This window comes from Podarcis bocagei (genome assembly GCF_964188305.1).
Source record: "Podarcis bocagei genome assembly, chromosome: 12".
NCBI classification, from domain to species: Eukaryota; Metazoa; Chordata; class Lepidosauria; order Squamata; family Lacertidae; genus Podarcis; species Podarcis bocagei.
Window position 1 is genome coordinate 11,637,611 of NC_138137.1, and position 14,654 is coordinate 11,652,264.

The 14,654-nt window shown below is 43.9% G+C and overlaps 1 long non-coding RNA gene across 1 annotated transcript; it reads left to right on the top strand.

Annotated features, from left to right (window-relative positions):
• The first annotated feature begins 4,291 nt into the window (after positions 1–4,291).
• LOC308570287 lies at positions 4,292–8,042 on the top strand. Its single transcript, XR_014001079.1, has 2 exons — positions 4,292–4,777; positions 7,885–8,042. It is a non-coding gene; the product is annotated as an uncharacterized lncRNA (long non-coding RNA).
• Positions 8,043–14,654: the final 6,612 nt, after the last annotated feature.

Below are 14,654 nucleotides of genomic sequence, written 5' to 3' on the forward strand. Positions count from 1 at the left end.
CCCTCATTCCCGGTATTAGAAATGTGAGGGGAAAACCTTGTTAGAAGCAATAAAGAATAAAGAAAAAGGATGCAGTCTCTCCTCTTCCCTGTTACAGATAGGTAGCCGTGTTGGTCTGCCATAGTCAAAATAATAAAATTCCTTCCAGTAGCACCTTAAAGACCAACTAAGTTAGTTCTTGGTAGTTCTTGGTAAGTTAGTTGGTCTTTAAGGTGCTACTGGAAGGAATTTTTTTATTTCCTCTTCCCTGCTCATTCTATTACAGTCAAACCTTGGTTCCTGAATGCCTCTGTTTTAGAAAATTTCGGCTCCTGAACACCGAAAACCCGGATGTGACTGCTCCGGTTTTTGAACAATTTTCGGAAGCCGAACGGTCTTCCGGAACATATTAAGTTTGAAAACCGAGGTTCCACTGTACATGTAAAAACTAGACCCCTGCCCTACATTTTATGGTTTTTAAACGGTGAAGGTGTGTGAATACGTAAGCATGGCTGCCTTCCTGCATTTTGTTTGGCACAGACTCCACATGAATTACCAACCTTTCTATTATACTTAATACCTATGACAGTCATTTGATAAACAAAGAGAATCTTCTTCTTCTTCCAATTAATGTACGGTAGTTGGACTGTTTCTCTGGGTGTCTGACACTGCCCACTGTTGGCAATGCTCTTGTGTCTTCATTTTTCCGCAGTCAGGAGAAGGAATCAGTGGACAGTCGCCCCATCTGCTGAGCCACTGAACTGCCTTCTCAGTGAAGTCTTCTTGGTCAGCCCTGGACTGACTCTGCCCACTCAGGTTAGCCATTGGCTCCTCCTAGTTAGGTAGAGGTGTAGCTGGACGTCATGTTCCAATGGAGCCTTGCTTGAGCAAAAACATCTTCCTTTTTACTGCTGAGTTCTGTATTCTTTGTTGTCTTTGGTCCACGGACTCCTGGCTAGCTCCTCAAAAACTGCTTTGGTCTTTAATCCTGACTGCAAGAATGCTTCTCAGCCCCTGGCTCACATCAGACTCCTGCCAATGGCTGAGCCATTGGAAGATACCACCAGCTTATGGATCAAGGGTGGTATGCATCTGTGACCATAATCTGAGACCCTTCATCATGTGCCTCTTCCATGAAAGGTCTGGAGGGTGGCAACATGAGAATGGGCCTTTTCTGTGATGGCTCCCTACCTGTGGAATGCTCTCCCTAGAGAGGCTCACCTGGCCCCTTCATTACCTATCTTAGGTGCCAAGCAAAAACCTTCTTCTTCCAGGCCTTTGGCTAATTAAACAATCTATGGTCTTTTAAACTGTAGGAGGGATGGTTATTGTTTGCTACTATGGCATTTATTTTTGTGTCTCTATATTGTAAACCACTCTGTGATCCTTAGGTGAAGAGAAGTATAGAAATAATAATTCAATTAAGTTTTACTTAGAGTAGACCTATGCAAATCAAGAAAGAGGGCATCATTAGGGCCATTAAATGGGTCTTCTCTGAGTAAAACTCAGTTGAATACCACCCCCTGTATTTACACTTGAGCCATGATCTTGCAAAAAACGCTTGACAGACTTGCTTATGACACCTGCCCACTTCACAGTTTGCAACTATTAAAGGTAGAAGGTAGAATATTTTGCGTATCCCCCACCTCCACTCTGACAGTTTCCAGCTGAATGGAACAAGTTTGTTTTTGCATCATTAATGGACGTGTTTGGAAGGAAGAAGAGTGACATGGTCCCATGTTGTCCCTCACTTAAGGCGAGGCAACTTAAGTGTGACAGATTGTTTGATGGGCGATGCACATTGATCACGAGGCGGTGCGCCCTAGCAGCAAAATGACAGCATGTGCAAATTCATTACTGGGAACCTTGCCAAAATGTCATTAGAAATGTTGGTCCAGGAAATTAAAGTTGATATACTGTGATGATGGGCACAAAAATGAGCCAAAGTGTGGAAAACAAGCATTTAGGTTGCAAGATCTGAAGAGCCCCCAGCCTAGTTATCGTGGAGGGTTATTGATTATTAAGTGTGAAGAATTGACATACCTAAATTGTGACTTGACGGTGGACTGTTTCATCTTATAGATGCGTGCATAGATTTGGCACCTGGGGACCAAAGATAGGCAAACCATTTGCAAGAAGGGCCTCGTTTTCTCAGATGTGAAGATATTGCAACACACTCAAACACTAAGAGAGCTCTCACAGCTTAGTTGACTGGAGAGAAAAGAACAGAGCAAAGAAAACCTTCTCAGACCCGGAACTTGAAATCACGGGATGAACAGAAGTGTGGAAGGCCTCTTAGTTTATCTCCATACGATCCTGGTTTGCAGCAGTTCGGGTTTTTTTGTGATTTTTGCTCTTGCTCCACTTCAGTTTGCTTCAGAAAGCTTCAGGTTGTTTTCGTTTCATATTGTATCGTATTAAGGAGAAATAGGAATGCCTGTTCCGGTACAATTGCCTGCAATTACCCCTCTGCCCTTGGGGTTATTGCTTTGAATGGTTGTCTTGGTTAATGGAAGGGGGTGGGAATCTTCAAATTCAAAGACTATGAATAATTATGCTGCCCACAGAAGCCCTTCTAAATAAAATGGATGTGGCAGAATTTGGCTGATTTCATCTAGAACATTAATGTAGTCTCAACTTTTCCTCTTTCTTTCATTTTTTTAAATAGCAAATCAGGTTAGCAATGTTGACTGCACTCCTGCTGCACTTCTTACATCATATAAATCAATTGAATTTACTTTTGAGTAGGCATGCACTGTTGGAAACTGGCCCCCTCGGGAAAGGCTGACTCCTCTTCCCAGACTCGTCGGGGCCTGTTGCCAGTGACCTACCCTGGCTGACGTCCCGGCAGATCAGGGAGATCTTGATAGGCGACACCTCCCTAATGAAAGGTGCACACCCCCTTCCCCCTTGCATAGCAGCAGGAGAAAGAAAACAGTCAGAAAGTAGTCGATTTCATTTCTACTTTATTCCCGACTGTACACTGTACAAAACATGTCTGCTCACTCAGAAGTCTCCGAGCAACTGCCTCAGACTTCCCGGACACAAACAACAGGAAGGCCTCAAGTTACACTCAGAACAAAGCCCTGAGAAGCGCCTGGAACATCCTGTCCCATGCTTAGTCCCATCATGTGATGTAAACATCGAGCTGCTTGTTCGCAGCTGCTGAGCACTCATATCCTAACATGCACAGCCTTGCACTGTTGTAAATCTTTTTTTTATGAATGCTTGTTACTTAGTGTCACCAAAGTCATATTTACACTTTTGGGAATTATTTGACCTCCTGTCCCAGGTTATGAGCAATGACAGAAGGGGTGTGTGTTTGTGTGTGTGTTCTTCTCCTTCTAGAAGTAAACCAGTGCTTATAACGCTTGATCAATCTGCACAGTAACAAACTGTTCAGAGATATACAAAGATACACAAAGCTGGAAAGATACTTTTCAGACTGATATGAAAGTAGCATAGCCCTTGTGGAAATAGCCACCAAGTACAACAGAGTCTTTCAAAATCATCAACAGGAGAAAGGGGTTTGTAAAAGAGCAATTGATTAACTGCTCAAACATTTTTGGAGTCATCTCTTCTCCCTGCTGCCCCAAGGCCCTAATTTATTGATTTTCTATGTTATTCTTGACTTTCTATATTCTCTGTCAGCCATTCCTTGAAACCAGATGTAGCTTCCTTCTATGGTGTGCCTTTCTTTTTAAAAGTTATGTCAGCCTTGCTCAACCTGCCCCTCCTCCCATATTTTGGACTACAACTCCCATCAGTCTAGTCAGCATGGTCAGTGGTGAGGGATGCTGGGAATTGTAGTCAAAATATCCAGAGGGCACCAGGCTGGGGAAGGCTAGACTATATAATTTCATGTAGAGACAAGCAAGCTTTCTCAATAAAAAAAAGTTTTTTAATTTTTTTTTTTTGCTTTGTAAGGTCCTGTGCCACAATCCACCAGAAAGTTTTTCCGAACAAGCCCCATTGAAATGATTGGTAGTTGTGTAAGAACATGGTGCTATTATTCAGTGGAGACTGCTCTGGATAACTTACCATTTGCTTCTAGATGTGGAAGAGCCTTGGCCAAACCACATTGTCTCATATTTGAGGATTTCAATCTTTTCAAATTCCTAGATGAAACAACCTGATACTGGACCAATCTGTAGACTGGAACTTAGCTATTCCCCTGATTTCGCACATCTCTCAATGTTCTTGGCAGTATAAACATATCAAAGCATGCATTTAAAAGAAAAATAATACATTTTGAGAGGTGTGGTTTTTAAAAATAAAATAAAAAATTCACCTATTAATGTGGAGGAAGAATAAGCAAAAATATGTGAAGCTGTAAAGGATCACCGAAAGACAGATTTCCCTCAATTAACCTTGTGCTCAGTGTGGGCAGTATTTGATCTGCAACATAGGCATATGTTGCAGGCAATCACAATACAGATAGTAAATGAACTTGCAAATCGAAAGTATTTTATAATGGATAAATAGAAGAAGCACCACTTTCACTTTATTCATTTAACGCATTGATGTCATTTGGAAGAATCTGTTTTTTTCAAGATTGGTGATGTTTCATTATTGTTGTTTTTCCCTCCACCCCTCCCACCCTCACCCCAGTCCTCTGCTACTTCATATTAAATTGGTAAATTTATTGGCTCTGGTGAAGGACTGCTGCTCCAGTAACTCTGAATAACAGACTGATTCCCTCCCCACAGCCGCCTCTTCTCCCTTCTCCCCCTACACAAATGTGCACTGCATTGGGAAGAGGAAGGTTATGGCCAGTACTCACTATGAAGTTGTTACAGTAAGTGTCACACTTTTCAACACCAACCACAACAAAAGAGGTGCCAGTACTGCGTATCCTTGAGTACCCCCTGGAAAAAAGAGAACTGGTTGCGTGGCGAGTTCCCGCGCCTCCCCCCTTAGAAATAAAGACACGAGACACAAGAATTTGAGTTAATGGGTCAAATTAGGCCACAACTTTATTGATTACAGAATTGAGCGGTATTGGCTGAGGGATTGGTCCTAACAATTAACCAGCTTCAGCCCGCTGGCTGGAAGACCGGTGAGGGTTAACCACCAGTAGGGGGAGTCCTGCATGCATTTAGGCATGTCACCTAGGCGCTCCCTCTGGAGTTACCGCTCAGGGGCGTGCCGTGGGCCCACACCTCCATAGGCTTAGGACAAGGCCACGCCCCCTGGAATCCTTTACCGGACTACCCTTTGCTTTGGGGGAAGGTGATGACGCTTCTTCCCCCCCCATCAGCCACATAACAAAGATCCATACCCCTACCAATGCCTAACCGCCAATACCGGGGAGTTGTGACGGATTGCTATGAGGCAAGCGAAAACCAAGTGGCTGGTGCCAATCTGCCAAATGGAAAAATTCCTACCAGGCCCCTTGATGGCGACCGGCCGAAGCCCATAGCATCGTCATAGCGCCTATCCTAACGGGTGGGAAGGAAGGGAAAAAACCTTGGCTAGCTGCGGCGCAAGAAAGAGGGAGAGCTTCGGCTGTGCCAGACCTAAATGCGTGAGGCCACGCCCCCCGGGCCAGCCCATTGGCTGGCCCAGGGATGACGCGTCCGAGGATTCCCTGGCATCGCAGGGGCTGGAGGCAGCCCCCGCAAGTGTGGGGAGGGGCGTGAAGCCCGCAACCCCACCTCCTTTCTAGCTCAGAAGTGGCTTTATGATGAGCCTATCAGAAGCAATGCTACACTACAGTCTCTGAAGATGCTTCTGCACTCTGGCTTCTGAATCCAAGCTCCCCAAAACGACTGTGCATGGAGTTAGAGCCAGGAGATTTATACTTCAAGACAAAACGTGAAACAAAAACTCAGCATTAGCAAACTGTTGTGAGCCAGGCAGCAGCTCTTCCCCCACAGGGGTCTCTTGAAGAGAAACAGGATTCCATCTAAGCTACTGAAGAGCAAAGGCGAAAGGAAGCAAACAGTTCGTTGATGTTCTGGTGTCCCACAGGGACTGCGATGTGAGCCGTACGCTGGCAAAAGTTGAAAGGATTTGTTTCATTTTAATCATACCGATGGGCGGTGTTCAACAGTATCATTTTATTTTATTTTACTACCAGTTCAAGAGATACTATAGTCAACATTTTTAAAAAATCTTACTACTTTATTAACTGAAACTATTTTGAAGTCCATCTTCTGGGCATGTGCTGAATATACTCTGAATGGTGAATAATCATTTCTGCACCACGGAGCTCTAAATTCTGTGGAAATGGTCTGCAGGGATCACCAGAGCACTTGCCTGTGCATGAGTGCGCACACTTTGTTTTTCAATTAAATTGGGTCCTCCTGAATTTGCATGATTTTACACAGGGTCCTTCCACACCCACCCCACCCTCAAACACCATGAAATTAATGCTTGCTTTGGAAGACACAGTTAAAATTGTAAATCTGGCGCTTGCCAGCTCCACAAAAATATTGATCTAAGGCATGGGTCATCATGGAACTTCATGATTTTTACACAGAATGACAACAAAACCACCAACAAATCACAGAACGCATCTGATGTTTCGAACTCATCCCTTGTTAAAATTATGAGGAGCCATAAGGACCTGTGTCTCAGATCTACCTTTATGTATCACATCACCACTGGAAAGTGCCAGATCAATGATTTTTTACAGTTCAGTCAATGGAGACATATGTGTATTTTGATTGGGGGCAGGGGGAAACCTGTGAAAAAATACACAATTTCAAGAAGTACCATTTTACTGGAGCAATGTGCATGCACTTATCTCTCTTTCTCTTTCTGGTGCATCTTTCTCCACCTCTCCCCTGACACCCACAGCTGTCCTTTGTCCACTGTCTTGTTCTCTCTCCCTGCCCCCCTGTCTCCCAGATCACTCCTTTAAACTTCCAGTCTTCTCAGTTGCTCTGTTCAGCTACGCAGGTGCTTATCAGAGCTTTGAAAAGCATACAGGGCTGCATACAGAGAAGTGGGATAAGGCATAATTTTTCCAACTCATTCAGCTCCCCTTTACAAGAGGAAAGGAGGTAACCACCCTCACCACTTCATGACAACATAGACAGTAAATGAAAAGCTCCAGAGACTTTTCAGGTGAAGTACTCAAGGACACCACTGCAACCACAGGCACCACCTTGACAATCCCATATGTGCTGTTTGCTTGGTTTGGTTTTTCTTTCCTAGTTTTAATACCTGGCTTTCACTGAAATAGAACAGTTGCGCCATGATGGATATAGCAAGGAAGTTGTCCTGTCTTCTCCTGGATTGGAGTCCCAGTGGAGCCCAACTTGAAGCCAGGATACACATTGGAGGTGTACTATCTCAAAGAGCAGGGAGATGACAAGACATGTCCAGTAGTGTAGTTGAATCTAGTGGTAACATCAAACCCATTCATTCGTTCTAGGTAGCTGCTGTCCTATGCAGGACAGGGCAAAAGATAGCTTGTTCAGGACCCTGGAGAGCTCCCTAGGGCTAGTGTTGCCTCAGCAGCATGCTGGAGCCTTTTAATAGCTGGCAGATCATATACTTGGGGGTCCACCCCTTGCAAGGAGCTGTCTGTTTATTTAAAAGGTCTGTTCTGTTCTGCAGTCACTGGCTCCTAAGCAAGGAGGTAATGATGGGTGCATTGGAGGGGTATCCTCTGAGCCAGAGGTGTCTGACTAGACCACATTTTTTGGCTTGGATGGTTTGAGAGAGGGGAGGGTTGATGACTCCACAGGTGATGCCTCCTCTAACTCTGAGGATGCCTTTGAGCCTGATGGAAGATCACGACCAGAAAACATTCCAGAAGTGAGTAATGGTGACAGTCCAGTGGCAATGGTAACAAGGCCTAAGATAGATGAGAAGGGGCAGGGAGCTGTGCAGGGCGACCTTGATTACTCCTATTTCTGACTCCAGTGCATTCTTAATTTTCTGTGTCCTCAGCAGGCACATTCCAGCAAACTACCAAAGTACACCAATGCCAGAAACTAAAAGGAAGAGTCATGATTTTTCACCAGAATCTATACTGCATAGCGTAAAAACAGAGGACATCCAATCGCAAGTGGATTTTAACCCATTTAATTAAATGGGTAAAAACAGAAGCCAGATTCACGTGTCCTTCATTTCCTTGCTATTGTCAGCATGTAGCCTTAACCCAAGCTATCTACAATCTGGATTTGTTTATTTGCCACAGGACTCTCTGGCTTCTTTTGAAGCCAGCCATCTTTAACCTTGTCTTTATTTTACCTGCCTCCTAACTCCCATCTGTATCCATGAGCTATGTAGGTGCAGAAATGGTGAGGCTCTGTTGAACTAGGCATAGCTGTCAAGTGTCCCTTATTTGAAGGGACAGTCCCTTATTCCAGCGCCATGTCCCGCTGCTGTCCCTTATTGATGGATGTCCCTTAAATGTCCCTTAAAGGATGTCCCTTAAATTTCAAAGGAAGCAGCTCCTCTCCCTCCCTCCCTGCTGGCCAGGGAGGAGGGAGGCTCCAACTGTGTTGCTTGGCTGTGTTGCTCACCCAATAAGAAGTCTAAGAACGACTGGGGGGTGGAGCTTGCATGCCTTGTGTGTGGCTAGTTAATGCAAGCTGAGGGGTTTTTTGAATGCTGGACTCCTTTTTGTTGCACGTGCTGCTGCAAACTTTGCCAGGCCAGGGAGCCATCTTAAGTTGAGGCTGCATAGGCCTTGTGGTGCATGTGATTCAGATTCTAGTCAGTTGAACCTCTGGTTACCAAGTTGGTTGGACAGTGTTCTCGAAGCTACCAGCATGAGTTTGACCAGACTGCAGGAGGACAGGAAGACTAGAGTGCCTGGAACAGGTGAGGTTGCAGGTCCCTTATTTTGGCTGCTGGTCCCTTATTTTCAAGGCTGCTGGTCCCTTATTTTCAAATCTGTAAGTTGACAGCTATGGAACTAGGACTCAAGCAAGGGTAGCCAAGTGGTGCCCTCCGGATGTTGTTGAACTACGACTCCCATCACCCCAACTGTTGGCCAGGCTGACAAGGATTGATGGGACCTGGGAGTCCAACAACATCAGGAGGATACCATGCATTGGTGGACTCCAGTATTTTGTGCTTTGTCAAACTATATAAGGGGCTGGTTGGTTCTTGAGGCATGGTGGCTGGGCACTGATGAGTGGGCACCAGGAGAAGTGGGGTTGGAGACTGACTTGGAAGAAGGGATCAGTGAACTAGGGGAACCTATAACAGCCAAGAGACGAGAGTCAGAGGCAGGAGAAGCTGCAGGATTGGAAGGTGTCAGGCTTCGGAAATTCTCTCCTTCCCCCTTAGCATCAAGGATCAAGGAAGAATCAAGAAAGTTCGTATTTATGGTTTTATTCAGTTCCTGTGTTGCAAGACAAAGAATCCATTCCTAACTCCATAGTGACATTGCTCACTCTGAGCTCCTCCCCTCCTTTCCCCAGCAATTGTCCTTGCCTCGGGAATCAATTGTCATTGAGCCCTTTGCTCTTGAATTCTAGTTGAGTGACGAGTATGAGGAGATGGTGGTGCTTCTATGCTTTCTTTGCTTTCCAAGGATGTCTCTGCTGGCAGTTCTCCTTCTTCTCCTAACAGCTCATAACTTGGCAGCTCTACGTTCTGCTGTAATTCAATCCTGTTTCTCTCTTCTCCCGAAACTACTGGGGAAGTGGGGGCAATTCCCCCCCCCACCCCTCCTCCTCTGAGGGAAGCAGAGGAGAGGGAGGGCACGTTCCCCAGCCCTGACAGAGGGTGAATAATAGGTGGAGGAGAAAGGAGAGAGAGGTCAGGCTGGTGTAGAGTCATGGGTTTCCACCACTCCTCCTCCTGTCCTCTCCTCTCCCGGGACCAGGCAAGGATTGAAGTGGAAGGAGCAGGAGCAGGTCATGCGCAGACAAAGTCTTAGACTGTTTGCACGCAGCTTGGCTTGGGAAATTACACAAGCTGAGGTCAGAGCTTTGTTGCGGCAACCGCCTCATCTGGTGCACACCTAGGAGTAGCTAAGAGACTTTGGTCTTGTGGACAGGCCTTTCCCTAACTTTTAGGTTCACTTTTGACAATAAAGAATCAATTCCTCACTCTGGACATTCCGTGCCTGACAGTCCAGTGAAAAACCACTGGAGAATTCCTGTAACTCTGGTACCTTCGGCCTGGATAAGAAAGAAACCTTGAAAAAAGATGATGTTCTTGAAAGAAGACCACAACTTCCATTAGTAAGCAGGGACAACAGCAGAGCCTAGCTCTAACGGAGATAAACTGTTGCTGTTGTTTGTGCTTGACCTTTATTACTCTGTACAGCAACTCTTTATACAATAAGTGCATTTATTACTAGAAGAATGCAAACAGTTAGAATTGGATTTATGATTAGGTTTCTTGACACCACGTGGCTAACTTAGTTAAAACCTTGTACAATGGCAGTATATTGAAATGGGATAATGTGGACATGGTTACAGTAGCAAAGACGTCTTTGCGATTTTCTAATGAATTACTGTAGCATGTGATTTAGAAATCCTGCTAAGAATGTGTTCTTGGCAGCATTTGGTGAAACTTGTTTCGTTTCAGTTATAAATTACAATTTTTAACAGAAAAGGTTTTGTATTGGGTAGAGGGGATGATTTCTCATTCCATGAAGAGGTTAGTAGAGGGTGAAAGCGATCCTGAGACCTATGCTTTATAATATTTAATGCAGTCTTAAGGAAAACATTTTCTGAATAAGAGAATGTGAATATATTTCATTTAATTTCCTTTAATAGTAAAAAAAAAATGACATCTTTGTTCCTATACATTAATTATAGTTGAGGTTATATGTAAGAATACTTTTAGAATTCAATTTCTGTTATCAGCTGTTTTCTTAAAACCTTTTTCTGTCCCTCTACCCCTAGATTACCCTGATCTTTACGAAATGCTTATTTTGATTGTACATCTGTAAATTAGTGTTTTAAATACTTCAATCAACAGCTGTTGATAAAGAGAGTAGTTGCAGTCTATATAAATCCCAACACGTGAAACTGACAGTACAATAACCTGTATCAAATATTCAGCAATCAAATAATCTCCTCATTAAATGAATATATGGACCTGTGTGGCCTTTAGAAATCTAATAACCCTCTGGCCTGAAACCCTCCCCCCCCAAAAAAACCACAAGTCATTAAAAGCAGATTCTCCCAGCCTCAAAATTGTAGTAAATGAATGATATATGTCACTTTTCTAAAGTGGCATTTTTGGTAGGTAGGTCTCTGCTAATTTTTATTTAATTTGGCTTAGTAAAGGCCACTTATAACTGTGCAGTCTTTGAGTAATATATTGTCCTATCTTGATCTGTGCTACACTTAGACAGATGGATCATAGTTCCTCTTGTCTTTGTCATTGTCCAAGTCCACTTCTACCACCACATCTTTTTGATCTCTCTCTCTCTGTTCCAGCGTGGTCCATCAGTTTTCACAAACATCATCTCTTTCTGTCTACCTATTATTCTTCAACATCACATGGCTGTCACTTTGAAGTCCCTCAAGGATAAAAATGCCATAGCTGTCACTACACAGAAAAATGCTGTCGTAATCTTGGTGTAGCAGAATGGCTAAAAATGAGGTGGCCGTGCACCTTGCTTTACAGAAGAGAGTCCTCTATTTTGAAGGCATCTACTATTTGAAGAGCTGCGCTGTCCAAGACTGGTACCAAAATAGCAAGGACCTTGGAAGCTGCCCAACTCCAGTTAGCACCCAGACAGCCAGACTGAGCAGTCGCACAAATCACCTAGTCATTAGATAATGGTTTTGCGTGATCTTAGCAAAAGGCCAAGAAGCGGCACAAATTCTCAAGGAAATTGGCATCGTTATTGGCCGTTCACCACTCCTAGACTGCAAATTGTATATTCTTTCTGTTTTCCCAGGAGTTAAGGCTGACTACCCTTTAAAACCTTTGGTGATTTCCCTTTTAGTTGCAGCCAGACTGGTTGCAACAGAAGGATGTTTCTGTTATTAATGTGGACTATTGGTGTAACCCCCCTCCCCCCCACCTTTCTCAGAAAAATTAACCCATCATTTTCAGATTTCAAAGGGAACTGCTAAAGCCAGGGGTCAGCAACCTTTTTCAGCAGGGGGCTGGTCCACCGTCCCTCAGATCATGTGGTGGGCCGGACTATATTTTGAAAAAATATGAACAAATTCCTATGCCCCGCAAATAACCCGGAGATGCATTTTAAATAAAAGCACACATTCTACTCATGTAAAAACACACTGATTCCCGGACCGTCTGCGGGCCGGATTGAGAAGGCAATTGGGCTGCATCCGGCCCCTGGGCCTTAGGTTGCCTATCCCTGTGACTTTGCTGTCACTTGTACTTTGCTGCCACTTGGAGGGCTTTTGTGATGCATGTGAACAAACACAAGAAGCTACTTATCCCTTTTAAATATATATATATATACCGTATTTTTCACCCCACAGGGCGCACCGGCCCATAGGGGGCACCTAGTTTTTTTGGGGGGGAAATAAAGGGAAAAAATTATTTCCCCCCCAGGTGTGGGGCTGGGGCAGGGGAAGCAGAACAGGCTGCTATCTGCAAGCCTAGGGAGCCCGGCGAGAAGTCGGTGGGGATGGTGCTCTTGGGGTCGTAGGCAGCATTCCTCCTGCTCTAAACACGGCGAGTTGAGTTGATGCCAAAGAGCTCAATTTTGGTCTCATCTGATCACAACACTTTCACCCAGTTCTCCTCTGGGTCATTCAGATGTGCATTGGCAAACTGTAGACCTGTACATGTGCTGTCTTGAGCAAGGGGACCTTGCGGCTCTGCAAGATCTCAGTCCTTCATGGCGTAGTGTGTTACCAACTGTTTTCATGGTGACTATGGTCCCAGCTTCCCTGAGATCATTGACAAGTTCCCCCCGTGTAGTTCTGGGCTGCTTCATCACCGTTCTCCTGATCATTGCAACTCCACAAGATGAGATCTTGCATGGAGCCTCAGACCGAGGGAGGTTGACAGTTATTTTGTGTTTCTTCCATTTGTGAATGATTGCACCAGCTGTTGTCACCTTCTCACCAAGCTGCTTGGCAATAGTCTTGTAGCCCAGTCTAGCTTTGTGCAGGTCTAGAATCTTGTCCCTGACATCCTTGGACAGCTCTTTGGTCTTGGTCATGGTGGCTAGTTTTGAATCTGCTGGATTGATTGCTTCTGTTGACAGGTGTCTTTTGTACAGGTACTGTAACAAGCTGGGATTACAGGTAAGACCTCTCCCTTACAGCAGGTGCTTCTAATCTCAGCTCGTTACATACAATGAAGATACCAGGTAGCCTGACATCTGGCTGGTTGATCAAATACTTTCCCCCTCATGGGTCCTGAGCCCGGCCTTGGCTGGGGAGGGCGGGGTATAAATAAAAATTATTATTATTATTATTAGTAGCAGTAGTAGTAGTAGTAGTAGTAGTAGTAGTAGTGTAAATAAACCATAGATTTACACAGTCTCTGCTGTCCCTCATGCTGAGGAAAGCAAACTTTTGGTAAGCACCCAGAACCCCTGGAATCTCATACTGCTGGGAGATTGGCGTGGCATGGAACAATATTCATAGTATATACATAACTCAATGCAAATATTAACATAGAGTATACTGTACAGTTTTGCAAAACTAGGGCAATCCTTGGAGAATTCGAGTTCCTTAAAATGACAAGATTATTTTTTGCATTTGTCGGCAAATGCAATTCTTCATCAAGATAATGCTATTATTGAGTAGGAGGGTTTATTATTGTTATTATTACAACGTAGCTGGTTGAACTGATTATACAAATGTGAAAAGGGAATTGGAGTGGTTTGTGGCATAAGCTCGCAGGGACGGGCAAAATGAATTCGCAAGTGTTTGCATAGTGGAAACATACAATGGAGGACTGATTCTAATTAAAGCCTTTGGGAGTTGCTCCAGTAGACATTTCCAATAATATTGCCAGAAAACCTAAAGGCATCTCTCTCTCTCTCTCTCTCTCTCTCTCTCTCTCTCTCTCTCTCTCTCTCTCTCTCAACATGCTCTGTTATCTGAGCACTATTAAAAGATAAGCAACAGCGAGAAGTCTTGCTGTGGAACAGTCACAGCTGCCGCTGTTTCACCTGGAAGTTTTTCTCTCCACAGAAGCAAATAGATTTGATGAAGGATTTACTACTTGAGTGATTGTCTAGTGAAATCTAATGCTACCGAAAAAACACTGTGCAATTGCTTCCTTTTTGGTAACAAGCCATCAGATGCTTTCAAAAACCCTTTTAAGGGGGAGAATAGACAAAATGACCTATTTGTGAATCGGTTGTATTTGTTACATGCACTTTCATACCCCTCTCTTTAGTCTGAATTATGTTTGAGTGGCTTCCATCAGGCTAAAAACCCAATAAAAAACGATTAATCTGCTTTTTTTCATTTTATAAGCTCACTGCAGTGACTTTGCAATTGGTAGAATATATATGCGTGTGTGTGTGTTTGCTTTTGCTTCCCCCCCTAACTTTGTTTTTAATTTAATAACGTTTCATTTCCACTGAGTTAGAAATGGAACAACTAAATATTTGTATCTTATCTATTTCTCTTCTCACAATTAACTTAAATTGGTAAGCTCTTCAAGCAAACATAACTTTTTCATAAGCTTACAGAGTTGAAGAAGAATCATTTGGTTTATCTGTTCTACTTTTCTGTTGCTTAAAGCTACACTGATTGCTAAGAATGGCTTCCTTTGCTTCTAAATGCTTGGAAAGTGATTGGTTG